Here is a 16,489-nt window from a genome sequence, read left to right as displayed (position 1 = left end):
CTGGGATTACAGGTGTGAGCCACCACACCCAATCTCTTCAAACACTTTCTACAGGATACCTACTGTGACTTTTGCAGTCAAAGTGAAACTTGATCAACAATAAAAGCTACCAGCGAAAAATCTTGTGGTGATAGTGGGCAGGGAGAGGGGGTAGAGGAATCCCTTATGATTGTGGTCTATGGTAAATCATTGCAACATTTACCCTTACTACTGACATATTGACATTACATACAAAAACAAATGGACTAATTTGTGACCACTAAGATGTATGGTTTGACCCCCGACTTTCAGAGTAGCCCCTTTGGTTCCGTTTTCTCTAATCTGACTGTGGAGTCTCAGACTAACTCCAATTTTTCAGCATTTATTGAGTACTTGCTATGCTCTTGGCGCTAGGGTCACACAAATGTTTTTTATAACACACCCCTACCTTTGAAGGAAAGCCAACCTGCCTTTCTCATGTGCTGATTTTTAGGGGATTTAGAAGACGGCAGTTGCTGGTCAAGGTTATTGTTTATGTAGAAGGTATCATTGTTAGGAATCTAATCGCTCTTTTGCTGTGACTCACAATTATAAGATCACATTCGCATGATGCTCTGCCATTTAGAAAGAGGTTTTGCATGTTCAATTTCATTTGGTCTTTACAACAATCTTTTGAGGTAGGTTACTGGAGTACCCTTATCCTCAGTTTGTAGAGAGAGAAACTGAGGCATGGAGAGGCTAGTGACCTGCCCAAAGTCAAAAGCTAGCAAGTGGAGAAGCCAAATCTCAAACTTCGATCCCATGACTCTTCTGACTCAGAAGTCTCATTATCATTCTGTCTCTTTTAGAAAAAATGGAAGAGCCACACTGTGAACTCATCTGAGGGCAGAGACCTTGTCTTTGTTACCTCAGGATCCTCCCTGTTCCCATAACCTCTAGCGTAATGTCTGGTATACATCAGGCTATAATATAGGTTTGTTGGTTGAAATCACATCAAATCTCTCTCAATGAGAAAGAAAAAAGAGATGGCCACTTTTCTCCCTTCATATTACCAGACATTAAATTACCAGCCATTAAAGATTACGATGACGACCTACTCTACTTTATTCTTGCCCACTACCCTGTATAGAATTGCACATAAATATTTGTTAGTGTGGAACATTTCATTTCCCAGCATTCTAGAGCTTCGTTGGGTAGACAGTAGGCTGAAAGGTGACACTACTGAATTTGCAGCACACTTCACTCACATTATAGCCTATTTATCTTCAGTATCATGACAACTTTGAGGAGTTCATCGGAAAATTTGGACTCTGTGACTGCTCCAGAGACAGGCCTAGTGGACAATTTTAATAACCTCCCTGTGAATGTCATGAAGGCAGGCAGGAGGAGAGGGGTTATGAGCAGTCTTTTCATATCTACAACTACGGAAATAAGCCAGGTACTTGTCTCAGAGTTCAGGCTCCAGAAAATACTCCTCTTGTTTCTATCCTCTAGAATCATCCTCAGCAAAGGACAATTTATTTCAGGCTAAAATAAATGTTTATTCCAGTCTGCAACCACAGTTGCTCAACTCCAAGAAATCTGCATAACCTCAAGCAGGTGACATTTGATGGTTTTCCCTTTTGTATCAGATGAATTTTAATTTTTCTCTGAGGTCAACAGGCACGATGCTGAAATACTTCAGTGGATGCTCATTGACCTGAGCTATCCAACTTGCATTCAGCAAGTACAAAATCTGTTTCAGATGAGTCTCTGTTCCCATTCTGCCCTGTCAGCAGGGAAGAAAGGGAACAATTATTTGGTGATAATCACTCTGACGGCAGTAATCTCTGGCAGCTGCTAGAGAAGAGACATAATTGCCTCCTACACCCCTAACCTTTAGAATAGAGCTCTGAAAGCTTGATAAGAGGGGCTGAAGATGTGTGAACAGCCTTGAAATAACTTTCTGTCCGCTTCCATCACTCGGGCTTTAATTAAACACAATTCATACCTCTTCAGAAACTTGAGATGATGCATATGAAGGAGCTTTATAAGGGCAGGGCCATACGAATGTCACACATTGTCATACATTGTTCAGTTCCTCTTAGCCAAGTCAGGGGTCTTTCAAGGCTGCTGCCCTCAAGCCTGCCTTTTCTTCCTGGGAGGAAGGGGGTGGCCATGGAGAAGAATCATATTTTCTCCTGGAAATTTTGAAAGAGGATTTTGAAGTGGAAGATCTATGAGTAAATATGGAAGATAAAATTCAGATAAGTACTATGGATTGTCAGTCTTACGCCATGAAGCCCTTTCCTCATGTAAATGGACTCCTTGAAAACTAAGAAACCACATCAGGCCTTTCCACAAGGGCATTTTCTAGTCTTTTTGCAGCTGTCTGTAGAACTTAAGCATCCTCCTCACTACAGGATTTGGAAGTAGAAGGATGCTAATTCAGTTGAATGTTGTGATTTTTCTGGCTGGTCTCTGAAAGGCAGAGAAGAATGAGGGCAAAGAAGCATCATCAGAGGCAGGATCTTGGTGGCACAGTTGGGCTGGTTCACTTTCACATTACACCCAAATAAGCCTATTTTTATAAGTTTCATAGAGACTTTGGGTGCATTTTTAAAAATCTGATAAAAATGCTCTGGTATGGAAGTTTTTCTGTTCAGTTTAAACCATTTCATCAAATATTCTAATCGTAAATTGTCAGAGATGTTCCAAAATTCAAAGGTCCTTAAGAACACGTGAATTTATTTAATGAAAGCCACAGATCAGCATTTGTTGTTAACCCCTCTCTACTTTTTCCCATCCCTGTCTTAAGCCTGAAACTCTGTGCATCATACTGGTCACAATTCCTGGTAAGTTGTAAAACATCCCTCCCTCTCCTTGCCTCTTCCTTTGTCCTTGGCTCCACTTCACTGATGTTGTACAACCTGTTGTCATTACACCTTCCAGTGCCTCCCTGTTATGACCTGGCTGCTAGTTGAAAGTTTATGATCATGGCCAGAAAGACCAAGACCAACTTGCTACTTTACAGGACTTGTGAGCCTGAAAGCACAATTCTGGGCTTCCTGTGGGAGTCATGGAGCTCCATGGGTACATTAGTATGTGAATTTTTTGCTCCTACCTCAAGAGTTCACCACCACATTGGGGCCATTAATTTATGTGAGTAGGAGTGTGTCATGGGGCCTTTGAACAAAGGTGCTGTTCTCCTACCCTGGTGAGTAATGTCACAAATGAGCACTGTCCCTTTAGAGTTGTTTCATGGATGTGACAGAATAAATCTGCCTTTCCTGACCACCCTCAGAGAATAACCTGGTGCAGTAACTGCTTTGGTTTCTGATGTTCTAAAACAGCCCTTCTCGAATTGTAATGAGCACACAGATCCCCTGCAGGCCTCGCTAAAGTGCAGATTCTGATTCCATAGATCTGGAGCAGGGCCTAGGACTCTGCATTTCTAACAAGCTCCCAACCTTTCTGGTCCATGGGCCACGTTTTGAGTAGCTCTGTGAGATGGAGCTCTGAGCAGGTCCTCTCTGCAGCGAAAGGTGGGCATCTGGAACAAATGTTAAATTCTTTGGTGGCCCATCCTCAGCCCTGGATATAAAAATGGTGCCCTCTTCAAATACTTTAGAAAACTGAGGACTGTTGCTGAATATTAAAAATCGTTTATTATTATTTGTGGAGTATTTATTTTAGAAAAGGGTCTTATTGTACACTTTTAGTGGTCAATGCATTTCAGCAGGCCTAGCTTGTTTTATAGTTCTTTATTGAACATGGCAGATATTATGCTTTTTACAAATTGAAGGTTTGTGGCAAGTTTATCAGCACCATTTTTCCAACATATGCTTGCTTCGTGTCTCCGTGACATATTTTGGTAATTCTCACAATATTTCAAACTTTTCCATGATCATTATATCTGTTATCATGATCTGTCATCAGTGATCTTTGATGTTGCCATTGTAATTGTTTTGGGGCACTAGAAAACACACCCGAGTAAGACACTTAATTGACAATTGTTGTGTGTGTTCTGCTGCTCCACTGACCCACTGTTCCCGTCCCTCTTCCTCCCCTCAGGGTCTCCCTGTTCCCTGAGACTCAACAATATTGAGATTAGGCTAATTAAGAATCCTACAATGGCCTCTCAGTGTTCAAGTAAAAGGAAGAGTCACACATCTCTCATTTTAAATCAAAAGCTAGAAATGATTAAGCTTAGCGAGGAAGGCATATTGAAAGCTGAGATATGCTGAAAGTTAGGTCTCTTGCTCCAAACAGTTAGCCAAATTGTGAATTAAAAAAAAAAAAAAAACTCTTGAAGGAAATTAGAAGTGCTACTCCAGTGAACACAAAAATGAGAAGAAAAAAAAAAAAAGCAAAACAGCCTTATTGCTGATATGGAGAAAGTTTCAGTGGTCTGGATAGAAGATCAAACTAGCCACAACATTCCTTTAAGCCAAAGCCTAATCCAGAGCAAGGCCCTAACTCTCTGCAATTCACTGAAGGGTGAGAGAGGTGAGGAAGCTGCAGAAGAAAAGTTTGAAGCTAGCAGAGGTTAGTTCGTGACGTTTAAAGAAAGAACTCTTTTTAACATAGAAGTAGAAAGTGGGCTGGGTGCAGTGGCTCATGCCTCTAATCCCAGCACTTTGGGAGGCCGATGTGGGTGGATCACTTGAGGTCAGGAGTTCGAGACCAGCCTGGCCAACATGGTGAAACTACATCCCTATGAAAAGTATGAAAAATAACGGGGTGGTGGCACATGCCTATAACCCCAGCAACTTGGGAGGCTGAGGTAGGAGAATCGCTTGAACCTTGGAGGTGGAGGTTGCAGTGAGCTGAGATTGTGCCATTGCCCTCCAGCCTGGGCAACAGAGCAAGACTCCATCTCAAAAAACAAACAAACAAACAAACAAAAAGTACAAGTGAAGCAGCAAGGCTAGTGTAGAAGCTGCAGCAAGTTATCCAGAAGATCTGGCTAAGATCGTTGATGAAGGTGGCTACACTAAACAACAGACTCTCAGTGTAGTTGAAACAACCTTCTATTGGAAGAAGATGCCATCTAGGACTTTCTTTTTTCCTTTTTTCTTTTTTTTTTTTTTTTGAGACGAAGTCTTGCTCTGTCGCCCAGGCTGGAGTACAGTGGCACGATCTCAGCTCATTGCAAGCTCCACCTCCCGGGTTCATGCCATTCTCCTGCCTCAGCCTCCCTTGTAGCTGGGACTACAGGCGCCCGCCACCACGCCTGGCTAATTTTTTGTATTTTTAGTAGAGACGGGGTTTCACCGTGTTATCCAGGATGGTCTCGATCTCCTGACCTTGTGATCCGCCTGCCTCAGCCTCCCAAAGTGCTGGGATTACAGGCTTGAGTCACCACGCCCAGCCGCCATCTAGGACTTTCATAGCTAGAGAGGAGAAGTCAATTCCTGGCTTCAAAGATTCAAAGGACAGACTGACTCTCTTGTTAGGAGCTAATGTAGCTGTTGACGTAAAGTTAAAGCCAAAACTTGTTTGCCATTCAAAAAAATCCTAGGTCCTTTAAGAATTATGCTAAATCTCCTCTGCCTATGCTCTGTAAGTGGAACAACAAAGCCTGGATGATAGCAAATCTCTTTACAGCATGGTGTCTTGAATACTTTAAGCCCATTATTAAGACCTATTAATCAGAAAAAAAGATTCCTTTCAAAATATTACTGTTCATTGACAATGCACCTGGTCACCCAAGAGCTCTGATGCAGAGGTACAAGGAGGTTAATATTACTTTTATGCCTGCTAATAATATTCATTCTGTAACCCGTGGATCAAGGAGTAATTTTGACTTTCAAGTTTTATTATTTAATAAATATATTTTGCAAGGCTATAGCTACCATAGATAGTGATTCCTTTGATGGATCTGGGCAAAGTACACTGAAGACCTTTCAGAAAAGAATTCACCATTCTAGATGCCAGTGAAAACATTCATGATTCATGAGAGGAGATCAAAATATCAACATTAACACGAGTTTGGAAAAAGCTGATTCCAACCCTCATAGATGACTTTGAGGAATTTAAGTCTTCAGTGGAGGAAGTAACTGCAAATGTCGTGGAAATAGCAAGAGAACTAGAATTAGAAGCAGAGCCTGAAGATGTGACTGAATTGCTGTAATCTCATGATAGAACTTTAACAGATGAGCAAAGAAACTGGTTTCTTGAGGTAGAATCTTCTCCTGGTGAAGATGCATTGAACACCATTGAAATGATAACAAAGGATTTAGAGTATTCCATAAACTTAGTTGATAAAGCAGTAGCAGAGTTTGAGAAGATTGACTTCAGTTTTGAAAGAAGTTCTACTGCGGATAAAATGCTGTCAAACAACACTGCATGCTTCAGAGAAATATTTTGTGAGCCGGGTGCGGTGGCTCACACCTATAATCCCAGCAGTCTGGGAGGCTGAGGTGGGTGGATCACCTGAGGTCAGGAGTTTGAGACCAGCCTAGCCAACATGGTGAAACCCTGTCTCTACTAAAAATACAAAAATTAGCTGGGTGTGGTGGCGATTGCTTGTAATCCCAGCTACTCAGGAGGCTGAAACATGAGAATTGCTTGAACCTGGGAAGCGGAGGTTGCAGTGAGCCAAGATCACGCCACTGCACTCCAGCCTCAGCAACAGACTGAGATCCTGCCTCAAAAAAATAAATAAATAAATAAATAACAACAATAACAAAAAAATGGAAATATTTTGTGAAAGGAAGAGTCAACTGGTGCAGTAAACTTCATTGTCCATGAAGAAATTGCCACAGCTACCCCAACCTTCAGCAACCACCACCCTGATCACTCAGCAGCCATCAACATCTAGGCAGGACCCTCCATGAGCAAAAAGATTGACTTGCTGGAGGCTCCATATTGTTAGCATTTTTTTTTTTAGCAATAAAGTACTTTTAAATTAAGGTATGTGGATTACTTTTTAAAACATAATGCTATTGCACACAATAGACTATGGTGTAGTGTTACATGCAGTAGGAAACCAAACAATTAATGTGGCTTGCTTTATTGTGATGCTCACTTTATTGGGATAGTCTGGAACCAAGCCTGCCATCTCTGAGGCCTGGTTGTATACCACTTGCTGTTTATTCACACCGATCATCTTCATCTTCACCTCGTCAGTGTTGCCAATGTGCACACTCTCAGTCCACAGAACATTATCTCACCTGGAAAACACTCATAGCTGGGAGGATTAGCAACAATGCTCCCTTGGTACTAACAATGAGCCACAAGTCATTGGAGCAATCATCAATCAGCGGCTCGTGATCTTGTTCAGTCTCAGTTCACATGTCATTGGGAGTCTGGTAACTCAATGGTTATATCTCTGCCTCTTCCCTTTAGGGGAATGATGACTTACCAATGATAGCCGTGCTTTCCCTCCATGAAGATTCTTCCTCGGTATCCCTGCATGAGAGTTGGTTAGTAGAATCAACTTCTACCAGCTCCAAGTTTAAATAGTAGAAAACAGGTTTATTTATTTACCTTATTTCAATGGCTTAAGAGGAAAGTATACCAAATTTTCCTTTTTCTTTATTTCTTCTCAGAAGCAAAGTTATAGACCCCAGACTGTAGGTCTGTGGAGAAAGGACTCCTCCAGCCCTGCCTCTCCCGTTTACTTCCAAGCTCTCCTCCTTTGCCTCCTTCCCCAAGCCAGTCACAGATTAGAAGTGGTCCCACAGGGCTGTCAGGGAGGTGGAGAAAGAAATTTGCTAGCTCTCCAGGCTGCCTCTGGAGCTGTGGTCTGTGGTAATTGGGAGGGCAGAGGCTAGGTGACCACAGTGGTTGAAGAGTGAAGGAGGATCCAGGCTGTCATTTCCACAGCCACAGGGCTTGGAGGGTGGTCGCCTCAGGATGGAAGCCTACAGGAAGGGAATTCCTGAGCTGACATTTGGGGAGTGGGCTGGGAATGGCAGGACAGCGGGAAGTATCTAATGTGGTTGAAGCTCTTGGCACCAGAAAGGCACTGAGCTGCTGCTTCCCACATCTCACCTGATGGAGTCCTCATTACAACAGCTCTGCGAAGCCAATCCTCATAGCCCTGTTTTACAGGGAAGAACCCACAGCTAAGAGAGATAAAGCAAAATGGTTGGCTTAACTGGACTGGTAAGAGGCAGAACCACTATTTGAACCTGGGTTTGTTTGATTTGAAATCCTGTCACATTCAACTCTATGAAGCAGGGCATTATAGGAACCTTTTGTAACCTAAGGCAGGTGAACAGGGTGGCAGGCTGGCTGAGGTCCAGATACCAGCATTGCTTTGGGTTATAGTTTATGTTGTTTTAAAATCTACTGCATTTGGTAAATACACTTGCTGGTGGTTGGGAGACTAGTTTTGCAGAAAATGAATGAAGTGCCCTTTTAGAATTCCATTTGTACTCTGTGCAGAATTGGATTTCTAAACGCTACCTGGCTGTGGCTTGTTACAACAGTACCTCCCGGGTGTTCCAGCGATAGTCCTGATGGCACATCCCTCAATGCTGGAGGCCAGAGGTTCCCCACGGGATGTTTCAGAAAAGATCATAGAAGTCAGCTCAGCTTCTTTGTGGTCAAACCACAAAATGCTAAGGTTTCCTTAAACTCCCAGAATTCCAAAGGGTGTGGGCCCACCCTGAAAAAGAGTGCTGAGCTCTGTAAAACCCTAAAGGGAGGAGCAAATTCTACTTATGGAAACTTGGGCATGAGTTGAACTCCTTACATGTTCATTATGGGGAACTGGAGGTTTTAGGTGTAGGAGTTATCTATGCCAGTATGGGTCAAACTTTACTGTGCATAGGAATAAACTTGCTAAAATGCAGATTCCGGTTTCCCAGGTTGGGGGTGGGACCTGAGATGCTACATTTCCCAAGCTCCTCGGTGATGGTAATGGTGATGCTTCTGGTCCACGGACCGCACTTTGAGTAGCAAGGGTCTACAGTACGGCACCTCTCCCCATTGTCCCTGTTCTCCTTCTCCAAGCTGAGCAGAAATTCATTTACTTGGGGACAGTTTTATCAGGAGGAAGGGAACATGAAGAATCTTCTGAGTAAAGTATCTTAAGAAGCTTTATTGCAGCATGCTTTGGATGTGAAAAAGTGTTATAAAGACAACAACAAAAAATGTGGGGATGGTTTGTAGTCAAATACGCTTTGAAAGGGTTGTGTTTAAAAGTTAAATAGGCTTCTGTATTTCATGACTTTCCAGACCTTTAATTACCTAATGTGCATTGTGACTCTCACAGGGAAACTTCTCTTAAATTCATTTGACCAAAGAATACTACTTGTGAAGACCATCTTAAGAAGACCATGTTCACTGAGGCTGGCTGTTTCAGACATTGACATGGGTGGGCACATGAGAGAAGGAACTCTTCCCTAAAATATTGTGTAAATGTGAATTTGCTCCCATTCTAAATAGGTTAAGAGTAATTCTGAAATAAATTGAACTTTAGAAATAAGAAAGAGTTGAGCTGTGAAATGGACTGACTGTGGAGTTACATGCACGTAGAATCCTGGGCACATATGACTTTGGAGGAAGAAAACTGATACAAATGGATGAAAAAGGAGTAAAGAAAATGAAAATATTTGAACAGGGATATGGGGCAGGGAGGAGTCACCTAGAACATGCTTGTATGTGGAGAGTGGTCAATTAGGGACTTAGTCTATGAGGCTAGCACGGGTAGAGTAAGGAAAGACTCAGGAAATAGGAGCCGAGTCCATTCCAGGGGATGGCAGGCAGTTGTCAGTGTTTTGGATGTCCAGTGACTGAACCCCTTTCCTTTTGGGGAGGAATTCCTGAGCTGGTAAGGCAGAGGCTTCTCTCATAGAAAAGCTGAATGTGGCAGACCTATGCTTCCTCAGCCTGCTTTGCAGCGAATTTATGGGCACATTAACCTGGGTTCCACCAGTCAGAAGTGCCTTTCCTAGACTTTTAAAATGTTTTTTATTTAATTTACTCAATTAATTAATTAATTTTGAGACAGAGTTTCACTCTTGTTGCCCAGGCTGGAGTGCAGTGGTGTGATCTTGGCTCACCGCAATCTCCACCTCCTGAGTTCAAGCGATTCTCATGCCTCAGCCTCCCAAGTAGCTGGGATTACAGGCATGCGCCACCACGCCCAGCTAATTTTTTGTATTTTTAGTAGAGACGGGGATTCTCCCTGTTGGCCGGGATGATCTCAGTCTCCCAACCTCAGGTGATCTGCCCACCTCGGCCTCCCAAAGGGCTGGGATTACAGGCATGAGCCACCGTGCACGGCCCCTTTCCTAGACTTTGAAGCGTCGCTAAAACAGGCACTATGGACAGACCTCCATTCTGATAAGGGCAAGACAGCAGTGACTCTATGCTTAGTTCCCAGAGGCAACAAGGACTGTGGTTCCATAGCCAGCATCCAGAATCCAGGGCCAACCACACACAGTACTTGGAGCTGGCCTGTGCCTGGTAGCAATTGCAGCAGCATCTTTTATGGCCCAGCTCTGTGGCCTGATGTGGGGCATTGTTCTTGAGGGAGAGCCCTTGCACCTGTTTCTGCATCATTCTAGAAACTCTCAGCAGCCTATTTACTTTTGAGGACTTCCTTTTCATCTTAGATGAAGGAGTTGGTTCCCGTTTCTTGCAGCTTAGAACACTTACAGACACAGTGGATAATGAAACCTCCCAATTCAGCTTCAGAGAGCTCCAGAAAGCATTTTCAATCTTGAATTAAAATTCTAGGGCAGACATTGGGATTTATGAAGGAAGGTCTGAGTGGCCTGAGAGTCAAGGTTCCCTGAGAACCATGGTAAGCCTGTTTGGGTAATAAAAGAAGTAAAGCAATTAATATTACTGCATGAGGTCTCACAAAATGCCAGCTAGATGTTCTTATCTATATGTTTCTCATAACAATCTTGTGAAATAAACATGATTATCCTCATTTTGTAATAGGGGAGGCTGAGATACAGGAAGTGTAATCAATTGTCCAAATAGTAGGTGTTGGAGCTGGCATTCCAACTAAGGTCTGTCTGACTCCAGTTACTGGTACATCAGGCTGCCTCCCAACGGTTTGGTCCACATGTGGGGCACCTTCCATGTGTCAGACATGAGGATAATCATGGCCCATACATGCCTTTGTGGAAGTTAAGATCTGCTGCAGGAGATACAAACTAATATGTCTCTACAAACTGTGAAGGAGAGGTGTAATGGGACTATATAGTAGAGAAACCTGCCCTAGATATGAGTGTCTGTGAAAGGAATTGGTTTCTCTGAAGGGGTGCTCTTTGAGCTGAGTTTTGAGGGCTGAGTAAGAGAAAACTACTTTGGATGGGAGAAAGACAGAAGAGCTTTCCTAGCAGGGAGAACTAAGTACAAAATCAGACATACCCCATGCTTGGTTTGTACCCTGAGAACTCCCCCAAGTATAGCAAGCTGGCCTTGTGATTTAAACGGTCATCTGCTCTATTAAAGACAGATACAGAAGAGTAATGAAAGGAAAAGGCTCAGAGTTCCAAAGTCACAGAAGATGGAGGATAAAGCTTGTTCTTGGCTAAAATGGTTCTGGAGCCACCTGTCTGCCCAAAGTCTTATCCTATCTTGGGAAACGAGCCCCCTCCTGATTTCTGAATAAAGAATGAGAAATCGGCCGGGTGTGGTGGCTCACACCTGTAATCCCAGCACTTTGGAAGGCTAAGGTGAGTGGATCACCTGAGGTCAGGAATTTGAGACCAGCCTGGCCAACATGGAGAAACCCCGTCTCTACTAAAAATACAAAAATTAGCCAGGTGTGATGGTGTGCTCCTGTAATCCCAGCTACTTGGAGGCTGAGGCAGGAGACTTGCTTGAACCCAGGTGGCAAAGATTGCAGTGAGCTGAGATCCCGCCACTGCACTCCAGCCTGGGTGGCAGAGCAAGACTCTGTCAAAACAAACAAACAAACAAACAAACAAACAAACGAGAAATTGGGCTGACGACAGCCTCACAACAGTGTCAGACTTTTTGCTGGCTGCTGCAGGCACGTGGTTACCAGTGAGGGAAGGGGGGCGCAGCACACATGGAAGCCTGTCATCTATTTTATATGGGCTTAAGAGAGACTCAGGTGCACCAGACTGCTGGGTTCTATTTCTCTGGACACTGCCCTTTTTCTTTCTTGGTCTCCTTGGAGATACTCCTCATCAAGGTACGTGTAGCACGATGATGTTGTAAATATTCCTATTTTTATATAGAAACTTTTAGGGGTAAAAATCCATATACAAGGTCCAAATGTATGGTTTTAAAAGCCAACATCGCCGATTTTTGTCGATTAAAATCCCATGTGACATTAAGGTCAACCTTTAAAGTCACTGCCTCCAGGAGGTCTTCCTTGATTATCCCAAATAGAAGTGATGTCTCATCTGTGGACTTCCTGGTACTCTACAGGGCACCATTCTTGGGGCATAGAGCATGTCTGCTTTGTATGGTTGTTATTTGGGTCTATGTCTTCTTATCTTCTCAGCTCTAGTGAAAGTTTAATGAGCAGAGGCGCTATGTACCATATGGCATTTTAATGATCAAAGTGTTTTGTACATAGGAAATGCTTTCTGAAAAAAATTGCTAACAGAATGGCAGCTGAAAATCAATTTTTTGGCCAGATACAGTGGCTCATGCCTGTAGTCTCAGCGATTTGGGAGGCTGAGGCGGGAGGATTGCTTGAGCCCAGGAGTTCGAGACCAGCCTGGGGAACAAGATGAAACCCCATCTCTACAAAACATACAAAAATTAGCAAAATTAGTTGAGCATGGTAGTATGCACTTATAGTCCCAGCTACTCAGGAGGCTGAAGGGGGAGGATTCCTGGAGCCTGGGAGGCAGAGGTTGCAGTGAGCTGAGATCACACCACTGCGCTTCACACCACTGCGCTTCAGCCTGGGCAACAGAGCAAGACCGTGTCTCAAAAAAAAAAAAAAAAAAAAGAAAGACAATTAACTTTTAGTAAAAGCCTTCTTTTTTCATGATCATTTGAATGCCTACCATATTTATTTATATTTAGAATATTGTTATTATATTTTATTATTGAGGAGCTAAAACAAGCATTGAAAAGACGGGACTTGGTACCTGTTATGGAGTGAATTGTATCTTCCCCCTCCAAATTCATATGTCCTAATCTCTGATACCTCAGAATGTGACTGCATTTGAAGAGAGAGTCTTTAAAGAGGTAATTATTGTTAAATGGGGTCACTGGAATGGTCCCGCTAGGATTACCAATGTGACTGGTGTCTTCATAAGAAGAGAGTAGGACATAGACATGAACAGAGGGCAAAGCATGTGGAGACCCAGGGAGGAGGTGATGGCCACCCACAAGCCAAGGAGAGAGGCCTCAGAAGTAGCCCACTCCTTGATCTTGGCCTTCTAGCCTCCAGAATCGTGAGACAATAAACTCCTGTTATTAGCCTCCCAGACTGTGATACTGTGTTATGGCAGCCCTGGCAAACTAATAGAGTACCTATGATTTTGTTTATTGTGCAGGATAATCAAGGAACTGAGCCCTTTATTAAAGACTTTGAATATGCCTCTACAGTATAATGTGAGATAGGAAATCTGGATTCAAATCCCGGTCCTGCTACTTGCTCACTGTGCAATCTCAGGCAAGTCACTTAACCTCACTGAACTTTGATTTTCTCAGTTGTACACATGTGGAAAATGCTATATTTAACTTGTGGGGTTGTGGAAATAACTAAAAAAACAGCATAGAGGTGCCCTCTTCCCTTTCCCTCCTGTGGTGGATACTCACAGAATGGAGGGAAGGACCCTGGTGTCCTGTTTCCCAGCTGAGCCCATGGAATTCTCTGCTTGCAACTTGAACAGCAACCTGAGAGATGAAACGTGAGCTAGCACAGCACCCCACAGTTTGAGGCAGGGCGATATGGGTGCTTGCTTCAGAGCAAGGACATCTCTGGTCCTGGATGTCCATTTGTGAGTTTACAGGCAGGGCAATTTACCCATTCCCCAGTCATTTTCACAGCAGCTGGTGTCATAAATTACCACAATCACAAGTCCTCTCAAAGCGGGGCATTCCTGACATGGAATGAAGACCTATAGCCCCAGAGCATCTGATGAGATAGGATTTGTCAATAAGGGCAGTAGCCAGGCCCACAGGTGTTTGAGTACAAACTCTGGGGTCAGCAGCTGGGGCCACACCTTGGGAAATTGCCCACTTTACTTAGGTTGTTTGCAGTAAAGTAGCTTCTGCAGTGGTTCCGAGGAGGAGGCTCCCGGCGCTCTCCCTAGGCGACATTCTGCTCCATGCCTGGATCTGGGCGTCCCACCCTCTCCCTGGGGTGCTGACAGTCAGAAACCCAGGCGTGTCAGGAAGAGCTCAGAGTTGGGCAAGCTCTGAGAACCATTTCAGCTCAGTGAAAGAGGCCGGTTAAGTTTTTGTTTTCAGAGGAGATACTTTCAGGGGGGTGAGAGAAAAGGGAAGAGGCCAAGATGCAAGGTCTGGCTGCCATTGGTCAGGGTCAGCCTGGGCTGTGGTGTTAAGGGGGTTTCGGCAGTCACTGTTGTTTCTGTTGCTCTGGAAACCAGAGGAGAAATACACAACGCCCGGTGCAGGTGCACAAGTGTTGAGTGCAGGCCCATTTCCTCCAATTGGCCCCAGCCAGCCCAGAGGCAGCGACCTCAGGGCTCCTCCCAGGATGGCTAGCTGAAAGTTTTGATGTGTGGAGGCTGAAATGTGGAAACTAAATTTGGAGGGTGTTGACTACAGGGGCTGTGGGCAGCACCTGGTGGCACCCTCCCTCTCACGCAGAAAAGCCGGGCCTGGGGCTTGGATGGGTCACCTGGATCTCCTGCCTGTCCCTAGTTGGCTTTCCTGCTTCTGGTGGCTGCAGCCCCAGCAGCTACATTCTGGATCCTGTTGAGGAAGCTTGGTGCTAGGTCAGACCCATGACTTGCAGCTCCACCCTGGAGCTCTGGTGCGAAGCCGCGGCTGCCTGGGAGGGTGTGAGGGTTCCCTTATTCTGGTGCCTCCCTTCGCTGCACTTGCAGCAACCCCCGAGCCACTCTGCTAGGCTCTCCCTCTGTAAGGGTCTCCGATTAACAGCCCTGGGGACTGGTAGACACAGGTTCAGATCTCTGTCCCTGACTGATTGAACTTCTTTGAGATTCTGGTTTCCTTACCCATGAAGTGGAGGTAGTCAAACCCATCTCAAAGATTTGTGAGGAAGAAGTTTCTGTGAAAATACCTAAGGCAGCACCTGACACGTAGTAGGTGCTAAATAAATGGGGTCTTTGTCTCTTGTGTAGGAGCCAGAATTCAAGAGGCCTTGATTTCTGATGCATTTGCACTCTCTGAGCTGAGAGCTGGGCCTATTCCCTTGCCAGGAGTTTCAGGACCAAGGCCATCCCGCAAGCCCAGTCCATCAGCACGTCCTGAAGCTCTCTCTTCTCAGTATATCCAGAAACTCTCCACTCCCACCTCCCTCACTGCTGCCTTATCCCAGCTCCATCACCTCTTACCTGGATTACTGCAGCTGCCTCCAAACTAGGCTCCCTGCTTCTGTCCCTGACTGCTCAAACTCTTCCTACTCAGCAGGCATCCTGCTATGCCAGTAGTCAGATGGTGCCTCTCCTCTGTTCAGAGCTTGCCAGAGTCTGCCTTTCTCATTCTGCGTCCCTCTTCTATTACCTCATTTCCCACCGCTTCCCTTTACTCTTTCTACTCCTGGCCTCTTTGCTGCTTCTTGAAAGCAAGAAGCATGCTCCCAAACAGGAGGACATTTGCACGTGCTTTTTCCTCTCCCTGGGTGTCCACTCCGATGTCCTTATGGCTCATGCTCGCTTCCTTCAGCTTTCCACTCAGCCTTCCCCTTCTGAGCAAGGGCCTCCCTGACCACCCATCTAAAACATCACCCTCAATCCCCATCACTTCCTACCTCCCTGCTTGCTTTTTCTTCATATCCCCATCATAACCTGAAATATACATTTATGTGTTTATTTTTGTCTTACTCTACCAAATGTAGGATTACCAACATTTCCTATCAAAGTGCAGGAAATGTGGTTTCTTCCTGTTGAGTCTTCACTGCCTAGCCATTCTTCACCTGGCTCTTTCTTCCTGTTGAGTCTTCACTGCCTAGAAGAGTGCTTGGCATACAGTAAACACTAAATGAATTTAAGTTGAATAAATGAATGAATGGATGGGATAGGAGAAAGAATATATATACATGTATCTACATATATTTAAATCTACATTAAGTGAAAGTGTTCATATATTTAGTTATATATATATATTTCTCTAGGGATATCTCCTTTGAAGAGGATATATGGAGATATATATATACACACACACACACACACACACATATATACTGAGTTGCTTCTGTCACTACAGTACAGTCACTACTGTATTTGGGTGGCCTGTTCTAGCCCTTCTCTCAGATGATGATAACATTCTTGGGGCATTGGCTTGGGTGTGGGGGTTGGTTGGTGTAGGGTCTGTGTAGACTCTTTGTGAGAGACCTGTGGAGAGCTGCATTTGTGTTTGTTGATGGTGGGTGACTGAGGTAGGCTTGTGAGGGGAGGAATAGGGACATTAAGTC

The sequence above is a fragment of the Pongo abelii genome, chromosome 4, assembly GCF_028885655.2.
Source record: "Pongo abelii isolate AG06213 chromosome 4, NHGRI_mPonAbe1-v2.0_pri, whole genome shotgun sequence".
Taxonomy (NCBI): domain Eukaryota; kingdom Metazoa; phylum Chordata; class Mammalia; order Primates; family Hominidae; genus Pongo; species Pongo abelii.
Note: the sequence above shows the minus strand (reverse complement) of the source record.